This window comes from Quercus lobata, chromosome 8 (assembly GCF_001633185.2).
Source record: "Quercus lobata isolate SW786 chromosome 8, ValleyOak3.0 Primary Assembly, whole genome shotgun sequence".
Taxonomy (NCBI): Eukaryota; Viridiplantae; Streptophyta; class Magnoliopsida; order Fagales; family Fagaceae; genus Quercus; species Quercus lobata.
This window is the reverse complement of record NC_044911.1, coordinates 27,066,140-27,082,787: the sequence shown is the minus strand read 5'-3', so window position 1 is coordinate 27,082,787 and position 16,648 is coordinate 27,066,140. Positions and strand designations below refer to the sequence as shown.

Here is a 16,648-nt window from a genome sequence, read left to right as displayed (position 1 = left end):
CTTGGCAAGTGGGGTGACCAGGAAACTTTCCAATCCTGATCTTGAAAATGGAATTGTTTGGGATGACGATCAAAGGTCTTCTTCTACTTTGATTTGGAACTATTGGAATGACAATCAAAGGTCTTCTTCTACTTCGATCTGGAATGGGATGACGATCAAAGGAGTTCTTCTACTTTGAGAATTTGGAATGGGAATGGCGATAAAAGCTCCTCTTCTACTTTGATAATCTGAAATTATTGATGTTGATCAAAGGTCCTCCTCTACTTCGATTTGGAACATTGAGATGATGTTCAAAGGTCCTCTTCTACTTCAATCTGGAATTGTTGAAATGTCGATCAAAGGTCCTCCTCTACTTCGATCTAGAGTTGCAATGTCACCTGCAAAAAGTCAAGATTCAGAATTAGACTTTAATTGATGGGTGCTTAGTGGTCCCACCATTTTTGAGATGTGTGATTTTCATTTGCTCACTCTTATTTGAATTTTATCAAGAAAAGTTTAACATTTAATTTTTGAAACATGGAAGCTTTGAAATTCTTATTTCAAATTCTAGGACTTTGGAACCTAGAAATTTTCATTTGAAATCTGGAACTTAAAATCTAAAATTTTGAGCCTTAGGCTTTTGAACATTAAGGCTTGGGATTTTGATCTTGAAATCTGAAGTTTGAATTTTTGAAAACTAAAGATTTGAGTCTAAAATTTGGGCATCGAGAATGTGAAATTGAAAGCTTGGGAAAGAAAATTTTTGAATCGAAAATTTGGATTTTGAAAGATACTTGAAACTTTGAAAAAGATTTTTTTTTTTTTGGGTTGACTAAGTTGACTTATAGCTTTGGCTGAGTTTAAGTGTGTGGGGGCCGAAATTTTGGCCCCCCCACTTCCTTGTCTCTCTCTTTTCCTTTTTGCTTCATCTTTTATCAACTTTTTCTTTCTCCATTGGCACTATTCACCTTCTTCTTCCCCTTGATTTTTCTTCTTTATTTCACCATTTCTTCTTACAAAAAACACCTTTCTAAGTTTCTTAACTCTCCCTCATCCATCTCCATCAATATTTCTTTAGATCTTTGTGTTTTGAGCATTTTCATCCCACAACCATTTTCGGTGAAACCCATTTTTCAAAACCCATTTTCTTTGCATTAAATTTGATTCTTCCTCCAAGGGATCTTCTTTTCTAGCTTCTCATAGTAAGAAATATGATCCAACATTTGAGTGGCATGATGATGATGGACTTCTTCAAGACCCTAGGACCCATGCTCCATATTGTCATGTAGACACCAAAGTGAGTTTTTCTTTACTTTCTTTCTTGGAAAAATATTGTTGCATGTTATCTACACAGATCAAGAACAATTGTGGCTTGTCTTGGTGGTTTGTGATGATATGTGGGTTGACCGAAAATGGGGAATGGTGGAATAGGTTGGAGAGAGAGTAGAATAGAGAAAAATCAATAAAATATTGAGCTAGGAGTATTTGAAAATAGGTTAGTTAAAATAGCTTAGGTTGTAATATTGGGGCTTGTCCCTCCAATCTTCTAGCTCAAGTTTGTCAATTGAGATGGTACATGGCCCTAGCCCTGATTTTATTTGCATTAATAAAATATCTCATTCAAAAACCAAAAAAGAAAAGAAAAAAGATCTTCAAATTTGACTAAAAAGTAAAACCACTCTAAAACTAATGTGAATACTCTGAATGGGGATTACGAAAAGAATAGAAATCTTTACTAGAAATAAAATGTGTTGTAATGGAATAACTAAACATATTCATAAATTTAGTTGTGAGTTGTGACATTAAAAACAAACTTAAGATATATTTTAGAAAATACCTTACTCCTACAGTTATATTTTTTAAAAATAATATTTTTAAAATTTTAGAGAAATATTAGTTATTTATGAATATTTTTTATTTTCATAACTGTTATGTACATATGAAAAGTTCATCTATTTGGTAATATATTAATTTTAAAAATTATTATACCTATTAAGGAATAACTATTACATAGAACTTAGTGCTAATTTTGAGGCATCCTTGCATATCAATGGGCAATTAGATATGGACTCACTTAACCTGGAAGTTAGGATAAATCAGTAATTTTAGAAACAGACTCGCCATAATGAGCTGAGTGGCTAACAAACTGGCATTCATCATTCCCACCGGATTTAACTAATATGATTTACAGATATGTCAGCATAAGGCTGAGCTCCTCAATCTCTTAATCTCACTTTATAACAGTTGACCATAGTAGGCCCTTCTTTTTTTTTTTCTTTTTTCTTTTTTCTTTTTTTGATAAGGACCATAGTAGGCCTTAATTTCTAAATGATTTGACTTTATTACTAGTGTGTATATATATATATATATATGTGTGTGTGTTGATAAAACACTAGTTAATATATTGGTAGTGCTTAAATGGAAATTGCACTTTAGTCTTTAGCACTCCTACTCTTACAGCATGATATAGTGATTAAAAAAATTATTTGATCCGAGCGACAGCTTCAACCTGGTTTTGTGCCACTAATATTGTTATGGAAAAGTTAATAAATTTCCTAAGGATATATATCTAGGAAATATTTTAAAAAAAAAAAATGAAAAGGAAAAAAAAAATGTTTTGACATCTTTTTATATTTATTATGAAAATGGTATCAAAACTTTCTTAAAATGATTTATAACAAATGCCTAAAGGGCACTCGTTAAACAATAATAGAATTTGCACAATTAATTAATGTGACCTGGAATGCAATATTTTTTGTAGGGATTAAGTGGGCGACTAATTGGGTGATACTACCAACTAGTCGGCTCCCTTTGGTCTCCCAGTCATATTTGCACGACTTATGTATTATAAGAGTTATGTAATTAGTTAATGTATACTTTTCTAAATATGAAACATACACTTTATCTTCCACTTCTGTATTTTATTATTTCTTTTGTCAATAATCAATATCAACTTGATTTCATATTGACTTCGTACTTGTTTTTGAATTGTGGGTATATATACAAAAAGTAATCATGATAAATACTTTGGCATTAGTTGAAAAGACCTTATTAATAGGTACATTTAATTCAATGCTTTGACCTATGTAAGACACAACCGTCACTCACGCACAACATGGGAATTGAATATGTTATATATGTATATATAGAGATGGTTCTGTACAAAGGAGGAAATAGAATAAGAAATCGACAATTTGAAACAGATAAATGTTGTCGTAGCAAATTAGCAAATGACAGAAGAAAAAAGTGTTGGAAATGGGAGAAATAATTAATAAGAAAGCTTATTGTGAATTTGTCACATCAGTCTTCTCAAATATTTAACTAAACTAATCTAAAAAGAGAAAACGGTTGGTCAAGAGCTAGCGTAAAGCCTCTGATTTACACCACCAATCAAACTTCAGATTGGGCGAATAGACTTCTCATTCTACTTCCAGATGGAATGAAAATAGTACCTGGTTACTTTACTTCAGATTGGGCGAATATAGTTCTCAGTCTACTTCCAAATTGGGTGAATATAGTTCTTAGTCTACTTCCAGATGGGCGAATATAGTTCCTGGTCATCTCATTTCAAATTGGGCGAATATAGTTCTCAGTCTACTTCCAAATTGGGTGAATATAGTTCCTGATCATCTCATTCCAGATTGGGCGAATGTAGTTCTTGGTCATCTCATTCCAGATTGGGCGAATATAGTTCTCAATCTACTTCCAGATTGGGCAAATATAGTTCCTGGTCATCTCATTCCAGATTGGGCAAGTATAATTCCTGGTCATCTCATTCCAGATCGAGCGAATACAGTTCTCAGTTGCCTAATCAACATTCAAGATTTTATCTAGGTTCATCAATTATCAAGTAGATTAGATGTTCATAGTTCTCATTTTATGTAAAACAATAAAACGCTAGTTCTACACCCAAAGGTTCTAGGTTCTAGGGTTAGGAAATATTTGAAAATTCAACCTCAGTTAAATCATGGTTGCTAAAATCAATGTCTTTTTTTTTTTTTTTTTACATTGACATTCGCTTTTCAAGCTTTGTCAATGAGGGACATTTTGTAGACACTTGATTTTGCACCCATTATTTAGTTGTGGAAGATGAATAAAATGACCATTCGAAATACCCAAAAATCATAGTTGCATTAAATCATTCATTGCATATCATAACAATGATCTTGAGATTCTAACGGTCGTGATGGTATGCCCGATTCCCGAATCGGAACATCGGATTGAAAGATATCACAATATCAAGTTTTCACAGTCTACGTGCATTGATGGGAGTGAAGCCGATCACGTGTGGTTAATTGAAATTAATTCTAATTGATTAAACAATTAAAATTAATTAAATAATTGTGTGATTGGTTGTTGGTTTTTATCAAAAATAAGCCTAGTTGCATAGGAATAAAATGGATAATCAGATAACAAAGGAATTGTTGATAATTAAGTCTTTTTAGAATATTTATCTATCAAATAATTATTGTTTTGAGAACATAATTATCAAAACATAAGGGATTTATTTTGGAATATGAGTTAAAAATATGTTCAGATGCAATTCCCAACTTAGAAAATCCCTAAAAAAGAGTCCAAATTGAACCAAAGTCTGGGCTCGAAACTTGAGAGTGCCAATCGGCACTCTTGGAGTGCCAATTGGCATAATTTCGAGGCCCTGCCCAGAAACTTTCAGATAAAGCTAAAACACATCCATTTCGAATTTTTAGCTTATTTTCTAAGCACCAAACCTCTATAAATAGGGAACTAAAATCAGAAATCAAGACCCCTTTTCTCTAACTTCTCTCTCCCCTTATGTGAAAGAAATTCTGGAAGCTTTGCTTTAGGAATTTCTTTTTTGTTAAGAGGCTTCACTTAAATCCTTAGAAATTCATTCTCATTGATCTCTAGGATAATTCTCTACTTGTGGATTACATTCGTGCAGGTATGATTCTAACTTTATTTTCCATAACATGATTTTATTTTAATTTCAAAAACATGTTCTCATCTATGCTATATTTTCCATGAATGTGATGTTGTTTCTTGTGTTTAAATAACCATGTTGGTCATATGTTATTGCATGCTCTATTTATTGCTTTTGAAAAAGTCACATGAGTAGTTGATGAACATGCCTAGATCTAGGGTTAAATTTCTTCATAAGATTTTAGATCTGCAATTTTTTTCCATGTTTTTAAAAACTATAACCAGATCTACATTTTTTTTTTCTCTCCATGATTCTTTTTGAAAACTAAAATGAAATATGTATTTTTCTCCATTCTTTTTCAAAAATGAAATATGTATTTTTCAAAACTAAAGCCAGATCAGTATTTTTCTCCATGATTTTCAAAAATGAAATCTGATCTGTCTTTTATTTATAAAATCCAATCTGTATTTTATTTATAAAATCTGATCTGTTTTTTATTTATAAAATCTTATCTGTATTTTATTTATAAAATCTGATCTGTATTTTTTTTTTATATATATAAAATCTGATTTGTATTTTGTTTATAAAATCTTATCTGTATTTTGTTTATCAAAAATATGGTCTGTTTTTTAAGAAAAAAAATCTGTTCTACAGTTTTCAAAACAGAAATCTGGTCTGTTTTTTCAATAAAAATCTGTTCTGCATTTTTTTTTTTTTTATAAAATCAGTTTTGTATTTTTCAAAATAAAATCCTAACATTTTTTTAATAAATCAGATCTGCATTTTTCATTAAAAAATTAGTATTTTCAAAATAAAAATCTGTTTTTCTTTCACGTTTAAAAAATTCAAACTAGATATGAATTTTTATTAAAAATTCATTCCTTTTCTTTTATGAAAACCTATTTTCATCAAGTATCCCCATCAAATTTTTTACACAAAATAAATTGTAGATCTAAGGCTCTTAAATATAATGGTAACCCTAGGTCTGGGATTTGACATGGCATTTGTTGTATATCATTTGACATTTTGAATATGGGTATTTAATGGTCATTTAAAGTCTAGAAGAACAAACTCTATCTGGAGAGGGTGGGTGCCTAACACCTTCCCATCCTTAACCTAGCCCCCGAACCTTAGAATTTTAAGTTAGTAGATTTAGTGTCTTATTTTTATTTTGGGTTGTAACTAGGAAATAAGGCCTTGTACTTCTTACTAGATTGTAACTAGGAAACAAAGCCATGTAAAGTTCTTTCCATCAAAATATAATTGTTTCCAATTAATGAGAAGATTATTATTTAGTATATGTTGTAATTTGTATAGTTTTCTTATTTTACTTATAAAATAAGTGGCGACTCCATATGATCTTAAAAAGGGAAGGTGCTTATGCCTACACCCTTTTCTAAGAGCTAGTTTTCCAGTCTGTCATAGTATTAAAGCAAACAAAACACATATATAAACACAAGATCAAAAGAAAAGTAAAGAAAAGTGAAGAGCCAAAGTTAGAAACTTGACCTCAACACTACAATTCTCTAGAGCTTGATTTTGACTATTCCCTTCCGTCAATCTATTCACAACCAAATCAAAGATGAGGTAGTAAACTTAGAAGTCAAAGATCAAGACTAGAATAAGTCCCAATCAAACAAAATTTGACTTAAGGATGTTTTGTGAAAAACTCCCTCTTTGTTTCACTTTTTTCTAGTGAATCTTGTGTGTTTTACCAGTGAATCTTGTGTGTTTTACCACTGGAATCCATCCTCTTGAAAAAGTACCATTTATGGCTTTATATAGTCGAAAAATATGAGTTTAAGGTAGCTCCCAGACTATGTGGGATTCATTCCAAACCAAGTTTAAATGTAGAAAACTTGTCTTACATAGTTTCTGGAACTCTAGCATGCGCAAGCATGCACGTGTATGCGCACGCATGCAAAGAGCATGTGTACACAGAGCTTGAGCATGGGTACACATACGCATGTATGCGTATGCATGCCCTAGGGTTTTCGAGACTTTTATTTTCAAAAAATAGTTTATTTGGTCCAAAAATAAGCTATAGTTTCCATAAAAACTTTCCTCAAGTAAATTTTGATTAATCGAACTCTAAACCAACCTTGGGCTTTAGAATTCTAACATCATTGGGGAATGGGGGCCTGAATCGTAATGGGTACCAAATGCAATGTCTACATGAGGTTTTACAACACGCTACCCACAAATGTAGTTTCTTAAAAGATACATGTGATAAGGCTAAATTATGAAACACTTGAACAAGTCATTCAATAAAGATCATAAGAGCATTCTCATCAGCCCTCTCATAAAAAATGCCATTTTGACACATCAAAAGCCTACTTTACTATTTTACCACGTCATTTTACAATACACCATTTATTAGATGTACCATTTTTCCATTCTATACATTAAAATAATATTTACACCACATTAAAATAATATTTAAACTCCTCCAACAACAACAACAACAACAACAATTCCTCCACCACTGCCGCAACAATGGCCACCAACAACCACTGCTGCAACAACACTAACAGCCACCACTGGCACAAACCCACATCCACCAACGGCACCTTAAAAAAAAAAAAACACAACTAGGAAAAAAGAAATCCACAACAACCCAAAAAATAGCCATCACAACTACCCAATAATCACCACCACAACCACCAAATTGCCGCCACAACCACAATACCACTGCCACAACTAACCCGCAACCCACCACATTCACAAACCTCAAAACCCATCCCAAATCAAACAAACCCACAACTCAGGTGGCGAGGTCTGCTTCAGGCGGGAGACATTGGCGGCGAGATCGGCTTCAAGCAGCTTCAGGTGAGATCGGTTTCAGTGGCTTGAGGTGGCTTTAGGCGAGATCAGCTTCAGGTGGCTTGAGGATGAGAGAGGAAGAGAATGAGAGTGAAGAGGGAGTTGTGGAGGACGACTATGGCTTCGGCGAGATCGGCAAGAGAGAAGAACAAACGCAGATGAGAGAAAAGAACGAAGATGAGAGAAAAGAGAGAGAGAAAGTCTGAGTGAATATATGAGAGAGAAAGTGTGAGTGAATAAACAAATAATAAAAAATTTTGGCATGGATGTCTATACCATCTCATATTTGAGACGGTACTGTAGCTGTGTGCCAAAATTTTTTGCATTTGAAACATCTCATGGGGCTCATATTTTGAGGTTTGGTGTGCCAAATGCCAAATATTTGGCATTTGGCACACCTGATGAGAATGCTCTAAGATGCTATTCAAGTCCAAGAATCAACAAAACCTCAAAAACGGGTGTGTGTGCAGAGCCAATGACCCTCTTAACAACTAACCTAGAACACATCTTCTTTCAATAAATAACTTTGTACAAGAACCCAATAATGTAAAATTTCAACCAAATTCTACCATAAGAATAATAATAGAACAATTCTTTGGAAACCATTTTCCCAAACCATAACAAATCATTCCTAGCATATTTAGAAAATAATTTGGTGAAGGGAGATTATATAATTGGCTCAACTCCACAAGGAGTAAGTATGACAATGTGGCTCAATCAAATAAAAAGGCTCAATTTTAGGCTCAACATGGTTTCTGATGATTAAAGGGTTAGCATGAAAGGCTCAAACACATCCTAAAATAACCAAAATCATACCCCAAGTATATCAACCAACATGCCACCAACTGTGTAATGGGTGCCCCAATAGATAACCAAGACAAAAATAATGAGATCAATAAGGACATAAAAAGTGTATTTTTATTTTGTTTCAACAAGGACATAAAATAGAATTTATGACTCAAGCCAACATCTCATTCTCATGTCAACAACAAAGCCTCAAAAACATGAAACTCTCAAACTAAACTTTTTTTTTTTTTTTTTTTTAAGACACAATGGAAAAAAGGAAGGAAACACAACAAGCATGCAAGAGATGACTATCCCACCCTCAGCCTAAATTTAATATTGACATCAATGTTTTGAAGAAAAGCAAAAAGGCATGCTACAAAGAGGTATAGAGAGCACCTGAAACTTTTCAAAGGAGCTTCCAAAGTCAATTTCCTGCAAACATGTAAGTTTCACAAAAACAAGAAAGTAAAATAATATGATACAATTATAAGAACAATGTGACATAGGACAATTCCAAAAGATACCATAAAAGGACACTTGTCCCAATTTAAAACAAGGTTCTTATCTTGGACCTCTGAATCAATTTCAAATTGGTGATAACTAGAAGAACCATCTAAAACGTAGTGAAATTCATGACCATCCACTCTCTCCGTGATTTGATCAGTAAAAGGCAATGGATATTGGTATTTTCTAGTGGATGCATTCAATTTTCTATCATCTAGACACATCTACCACCCAGTCACAAGTTTGGTAGGCACCAATTCATTATTTGCATTCTTTACGACTGTTACTCTAGACTTCTTGGGAACCAATTGCATAAGACAGACTCATTTATCATTAGCAATTGGGTAAGTAATAGTCGCATCCAACAATTTCAAAATCTCATTTTTAACATCTTCTTTCATTGTTGTGTTAAGTCTATGTTGTTGGTCCCTAGTAGCCTTAGAATCATTACCAAGATTATTTTTATGAGTGCAAATCAAAGGGTTTATTCCTATAATATCTACCATGGCCCAACCAATTGCAGCTTTATATTTCTTTACAAGCATAATTAACTCACCTCCTACTCCATAGTTAATTCAAAAGTAATAACAATAGGAAATGTACCACCTGGTACAAAGAATGCATATTTTAATCCACGTGACAATTGTTCCAACTCCAACTTTGGTACCTCAACACTAGAAAGAATAGACTTTATTTCTCTTTTAGGCAACTCCTCCAAGAATTACAAGAATATTAGAATTTACATGCACAACAGATTGTGTATCCAAAATTAGAAAATCAATAGGGTAGTAAAATTTATCAATTTGGACTAACACATCTTCTATCACCCCTCTTGGTTTTTTTATAGATTGGTCAGCTAATTGTAACTCCACCAAAGTGGGTTTTATACCAGCTTAGGGGGTGCTCCTAAGATAGATTTACCCTTGTCTATGTTCTCACTAGCTATAATAGTTTTTACATCATTGTTTTCAGAATCAACATTATTAGCAGGAGAAATAAACGGTAGTGTTGGAAGAAGCGATATTAGAGGAAGAGAAATCATACCCCAAACCGGTTCGATCAGAAGCATATTTTTGAAGGCTGAGCATCTCATCAAGCTTTGCACTCGAAGTCATCTCCAACTGAACTCTGACTTGAAACAACTCTAGTTCAAGCTTCTTGGTTATCTCAGCCAAGAAATTGTTCTCAAATCTCAGTGCTCCAATGGTCTGATTAGCTTCATCAAACTTTATGGAGATTTCTTCTCATTCAAGCTCTACATCATTAAGCTTCTTGGTGGCCAACCTATACAATTTCTCATGATTTTCTCAGACCTTGTAAAATTTTGCATAGGCTATGTGGATGTCATCTTATTCATCCATCTTCTCAAAATTAGACTCCACAAAGTCCTCTTCTTCATCCACTTCTTCAACAATCCCCTCAGTAGGATTCATAGTGGCAGTGAAGGCATTCAAGATTCCATCATCCTCATTATCTGAATCATCCTCAGGCTTGGTGTCGCTCAAGGTTGCAGCAAGTACATTGCTTTTCTCAATGGTCTTAACATACGTTGGGCACTCTTGTTTCATGTGTCCAAAGCCTTGGCATCCGAAGCATTTCGGTCCAGAGGGAACAGTGCATTAACCGCCATCCCTAGCATCCTTCTTCCCTTTATCTTGGCTCTTGAATTGTGAAGAACTGGATTGCATTCGGTTCTTGTCAAATCCTTTACCATTGGCATTCTTCACGAACTTTTTGAACTGCCTTGTGATATAAGATTTCATCTTAGTATCTTCATCATCTGAAGACTCATCTGTAACACTGATTTTGGCCTTCAGTGCCATGCTCTTGCTCTTGCTTGAATTCACGATCCTAGACAAACCCAATTCATAGGTTTACAAATTGCCAACCAACTCTGTCCAAGAAATTTTTTCAATGTCCTTTGATTCCTCAATAGCGGTGATCTTGGCATGAAATCTCTCTAAAAGAGATCTAAGCACCTTTCTAACAATCTTGGGTTCGGGAATGAATTCCCCAAGATTAAAGGCTGAGTTCACTATGTCCTTAAGCTTGCATAGAAATCATCGAACGACTCATCCTCCTCCATCTTAATCTCTTCAAAGCTTATGGAAAGCCTCTGAAGCTTTGAGTCCTTGACAACCTTAGTTCCTGCATAGGTTGTCAGGAGGATGGTACATGCTTCGAGAAGAGAGTAAGATGGAAATATTTGAGTGAGAACTAAATCAGGTCAAACCTCGAGTATATATAGAAATAGGCACCTTGATAGATTGAGAAGGTATCAAGATGGTATTGAGAAAAAAAGTTGAATAGATCAAAGAGGTATCAAGGAGGTATCGACGGCAAAATTGTCTCGATAGATCAAGGAGGTGTCAAGCTTCTATCGAGTAGACAGAGACTTTAGGAAATAGACTCAATGGATCGAGATATCTATCGAGAGGTATCGAGAAAAACCCAAAAATTCTCGATAGATTGAATAGGTATCAAGCTGCTATCGAGCTTTTATCGAGTATCCAAAAATGAGGTTTTTCAAGGGGGGAAAAGACATTAGATAAATGCAACCAAGATAGACACCAAACCAAGCAACAAAGAAGCATGTTAAGCACTCAAACACACAAACAACTCCAGATGCAAAGCATTCCTAGATTGAAACACACATTAAACAAGTCTAACCAATTTTTATTTTCAAAAATAACTTAAGATAGTTTAGTAAGCTTATACTACCACATGTATTCCTTATGATGGCTAAATCACATTGTACCTGTACAATAGTATAAAGAGTAGCAAAGAATACGTGTGTTGTGTGTGAAACTTTTGCAAGAAGCATAAGTGTCTCATTATATGAAGAGTAATGATACAAGAGAATCAAATACATCTACACACAATCATAATTGTTTGATGAGGATAATCACCTTTGTGGTACATCATATAACACCCACGTTTCCTAGAAACACTCTTGCAATCATATTTAAAAGCATTTTAATTCTTTTTGCTTTTCAAGTTCTTTGCATATTTTTTTTTCTTTAAGCATAAATTGACATAACATGAATGGGTATATGAGAGAGAAAAGAAATACCCAAATATGTAAGCCACACATATTGTTTTTGTTGTGCAAGTGCTACACCTTACGCATGGCTTTTATGAATTGCACACAAATGTATTATGATTGTCGAGTTTTAGTGGTGAGATGATTATTTATGCCTTTCTCTTATGATTTTTTAGTCATTCTCGTCAAAAAGAGTGACAAAGACATGAATGATAAATGATTAACCAAATCATACAAATCACATAAACGAGCTACAAAGCTCACATTGCTTAGTTGTGCATGAAGATGCTCATTTAAGCTACAAGAGATACAAAGTTAAGAAACAATATTTTTCAGTGGCTATCCAAGGTATACAAGTACCGGTATACACAAACACACTGTTTTTGTATTATTTAGATTTTTTTTATTCAAAAATAAAAACAAACAAATGAACAAACAAGCACAAGAAAAACTAGACTAACTCAAAAACAATCACCCAACCACACAAGGGATGCAAGACCAACAAAAGAATCACTTAAATGAGTCTTTTTCCTTCCAAACAGGAGACTTGGAGGGAAGAGAATCTTTCCTGTTTAGATACCTTTGATGAGAAAAAAAGAAAAAAAGAAGAAAAAAAAAGAAGGAGAATTAAACCAATTGAAGTTTGTCAAGAACATAATAGCCTTTAAGAGTTCCCCAAGAGAAGCCAAAGAATTTTGAAATTAATTTTGACTTTCGAAAGATAACACACTATTGCTTTGTTGGGTGGCAAACCACTTATAGCAATTTGGACGAGTGTGTCCCGATGCTCCACAATGATGATAGAAATGAGGCTTCTTAGGTTGAGACTTCTTATTAGTGGAGCGATGAGTGTTCCGCTTAGTCTCTTTAGCAACCTTAGGTCGTGCTCCCAGAATGGATTTTCCCTTATCATTTTTGACCTCCCTTACATCCCTAGTTTTGGGTTTAGTTATCTCAGATTTAATATTAGAAGCAAGAGAGACGAACACAATATTATTTAATGCACTAGAGGAAGTACTACAAGAAGAAAGAGAATGATCATACCCAAGACCAATTTAATCAGATGCAGCCTTTTGGAAGTTCAACATTTCATCCAGCTTAGCACTTGAAGTTCTTTCCAATTGAGCTCTTACTTGAAATAGCTCAGCATCCAGTTTCGTAGTCTTCTTAGCCAAGAAGTTGTTTTTAAACTGCAATGCTCCAATGGTTTGATTTGCTTCATCAACTTTGGTGGAGAGTTCTTCTTATTCTAGCTCCACTTCACTCAGCTTCCTTGTGGCTAAACTGTAAAGCTTTTCATGCTTCTTTGGATTCTTGTAAAGATTTGAGTAGGCAGTATGGATATCATCTTTTTCATCCAACTCTTCAAATTTTGACTCCATCAATTCCTCTTCCTCATCAACCAGTTCTTCAAACTCTTTGGACACATCAACAGTGGTTGTAAAGGCGCTAACTATCCCTTCTTGATAACTATCCTCTAAGTCTACTTCTGGTTCGATATCACTCAAGGTGGTAGCTAGAGCTTTGCTCTTTCCAATTGACTTGAGATAGGTAGGACATTCTAACTTCATGTGTTTGTACCCTTGACACCTATAGCATTTTGGATTGGTTGGTATGTTGCTACTTTGTCCACCTTCTTTGGATTCTCTTTTGAATTTCTCTTGAGTTTTAGATTGAGAGAATCCAGTTTGCTTGGGATCCCTACCATTTGCTTTGACATTCTCATTCATAATGAACTTCTTGAATTGTCTGGTAATGTAAGATTTGAACTTTGAGTTCTCATCTTCAGATGACTCATCTTATTCATCATTCTTGGCTTTGAGAGCCATATTCTTGCTCTTGCTCCCTTTGCCGATCCTAGCTAAACCTAATTCATAGGTTTACAAATTCCCAATTAACTTTGTCAAAGGGATAGAGTCAATGCCCTTTGACTTTTCAATGGTGGTGATCTTAGCATGAAACCGCTCTGGGAGAGATCTGAGAATTCTCCTCACAATTTTAGGCTCTGGAATCTTTTCACCTAGATTAAAGGCAGAATTCACTATGTCCTTGAGCTTGGCATAGAATTCATCAAACGCTTCCTCTTCATCCATCCTGATTTGTTCAAAGCTAGTGGTAAGCCTTTGAAGCTTGGAGTCTTTCACAGCTTTGGTGCCTTCATAAGTATTTTGAAGAATTGTCCATGCTTTATTGGTACTCTTAGTAGATGAGATTTTCTTGAACTCCTTGTTAATCACAACACTAAACAAGGCATTCAACACTCTACTGTTGAAATTTGCAACTTTGATTTTGTCATCATTCGAAGATGCAGGCTGATTAGTAGGCTTGGTCCATCTAACCTTAACAACCAGCCACACCTTCTCATCTAAAGGCTGCAAAAAAGCTCTCATTTGTACTTTCCAGTATGCATAGTTAGTACCATAAAAAAAGAGGAGGTATAATCAAAGATTGTCCACGATCCATAACAACAGGGGTCAATGGATCACACAATAATGATAAAACCTAATTAGAGTGTGCTTGCTCTGATACCACCTGTTGGGTTAAGATAGCCTTACCCTGGTTAATTAATTCAATTACTCAAATTGATTAATTAGGTCAAATTATATGCAAATTGTGGAGGCACCAACAAATCACCAAATAAACTAAATTTAGCGTAAATTAAATTGACACAATGATTTGTTGACAAATGAGGAAAATCTTTCGCAAGGAAAAAACCCCACCGGGTGAATTTAAGGTCACCACTCCCAAGAATCCACTAATCAATAATCAAGCGGTTACAAGTATGAGGAATTTTACCACTATCTTGGCCTATCCCAAAACACCAACCTATAGTTGAACCTTCACTCCAATACCCAATTGGACTTGATTTTGTAGTAGCTTTCTTTCCTTTGATGCATAAATATCCAATTTGTGACTAACCCTTTGCACAGATCCCAGTATATGACTAACTTCAGCAACTTGAATGATTGTTTTTGGCTGTTAAGTTCTTCATTTCATAAACAATGAAGATCAAGAAGCACTTGTTTACAAAACTCTATGGCGTACAAATGCAGTAGCTTCTTACAGAGAAAATTAAGCTCTTGGTCTCTGTATCCATGTGTGACAACTCTTAAAATAAGCCTTATATATGTCTAAGGTTGTGAGAAAAGAAACCCTAAAAAAATACATCAACATGGGCCGAAATTCAGATCTGGAAATTCTAAATTTGTAAAGCTTGATAGTTTGAGCTAGTATCGAGTTGGTGTTGAGTTGCTCAGTGAATCTCAATAGATGCATTCTGTCGAGCTATCTGTCGAGCTTTAGTGAAATAGCTTTTCTTCACTTGTTTCTTGCATCAATCTTCATGTCTTTAATACAACCACTTTATATGTATCAAACACAACTTAGATCTTCCCAATTTACAAGTAAATTGCATTTTGTTGAAGGATTAGCCAATGTAGAAAATATGACCCCAACATACCAAACTTTCTTTTCCCTAAGTTTTAATCATATTTTTCTATATATTATTGGTGCTTTTGACGTGTTCTTGTTTTCCTTTTCTTGGTGGAATGACAACCTTAGCTACACTAAAAATTTCTGTTACAAAATTGGATGACATCAATTTTTGGTGCCATTGCTGGGGAAAAGGTGCAAAGCAAAAAGCACAAGAGGACTTGGTTGGCTGGTGTTGAGTTCTTCAAGCCTGGTAAACCCGATACGGATTCTGAAGCTCTCTTTGTACATATTCATCTAGTTCTTTGAGTACATATTCACACACATCTAACATCATGAATGAAGATGAGTTGCCCATTAAATCTTTATGCAATTAGTTGCACCCAACATGTAATAGTGCACCATCTTGCATTATGTTTCTAGCCAATGTGAAAACTTTGATATTACACTAGGAATGATTCCACTTCTCCCCACATTTCATGGTATGGAGAATGAGAACCCTTATGTGCACATTAGAGAATCTAAAAGTGGTGGTGGCTACCTTTCATAATCAACTAGGAGAAATGGATATAATTAGACTAAATTTTTTTCATTTTTCCTTTAAAGAGAGAGCAAAATGTTGGTTGTATTCATTGAGTCCTAGGTCGATTGGGACATAGGGTGAGATGACACATGAATTTTTCAAGAAATACTTTCCCAAACATAAAACAAATGCTCTCAAAAGACAAATTTGAAATTTTTCACAAAAAGAAAGTAAGATTTTGTGCCAAGCTTGGGAAATATTTAGGGACCTTTTGAATTTATGTCCTTACCATGGTTATGAGAGTTGGTGCATTGTGAGCTATTTTTATGAGGGACTTACCAATAGAGAGCGTCAATTTGTTGAGATGATGTGTAACGGGGAATTTTTGGAAAAAGACCCCGATGAGGCCATAGAGTATTTGTATGACCTAGTGGAAAAAGCCCACACTTGGACTGGACCCAACAGTGTTGAGAGTACCAATCGGTCTATACCAAATGCCTCCACTCTTTCTAGTAGAGGAATTTACCAATTGAAAGAGGATGATAGTTTGAAAGCCCAAGTTGATAGTTTGAGAAGAGAAATAGATGCTTTAAAAGTGAAAAGGGTTGTTGGCAAAAAACAACTTTACCAAAGTGAGATTCATGAAGAGGGCAAA

General features: G+C 34.5%; 1 non-coding gene across 1 annotated transcript; it reads right to left on the bottom strand.

Moving 5' to 3' along the window:
* Positions 1-16,183: 16,183 nt before the first annotated feature.
* On the bottom strand, positions 16,184-16,290 carry LOC115958671. Its single transcript, XR_004084597.1, has one exon. It is a non-coding gene; the product is annotated as a small nucleolar RNA R71 (small nucleolar RNA).
* Between the last annotated feature and the right edge of the window lie 358 nt (positions 16,291-16,648).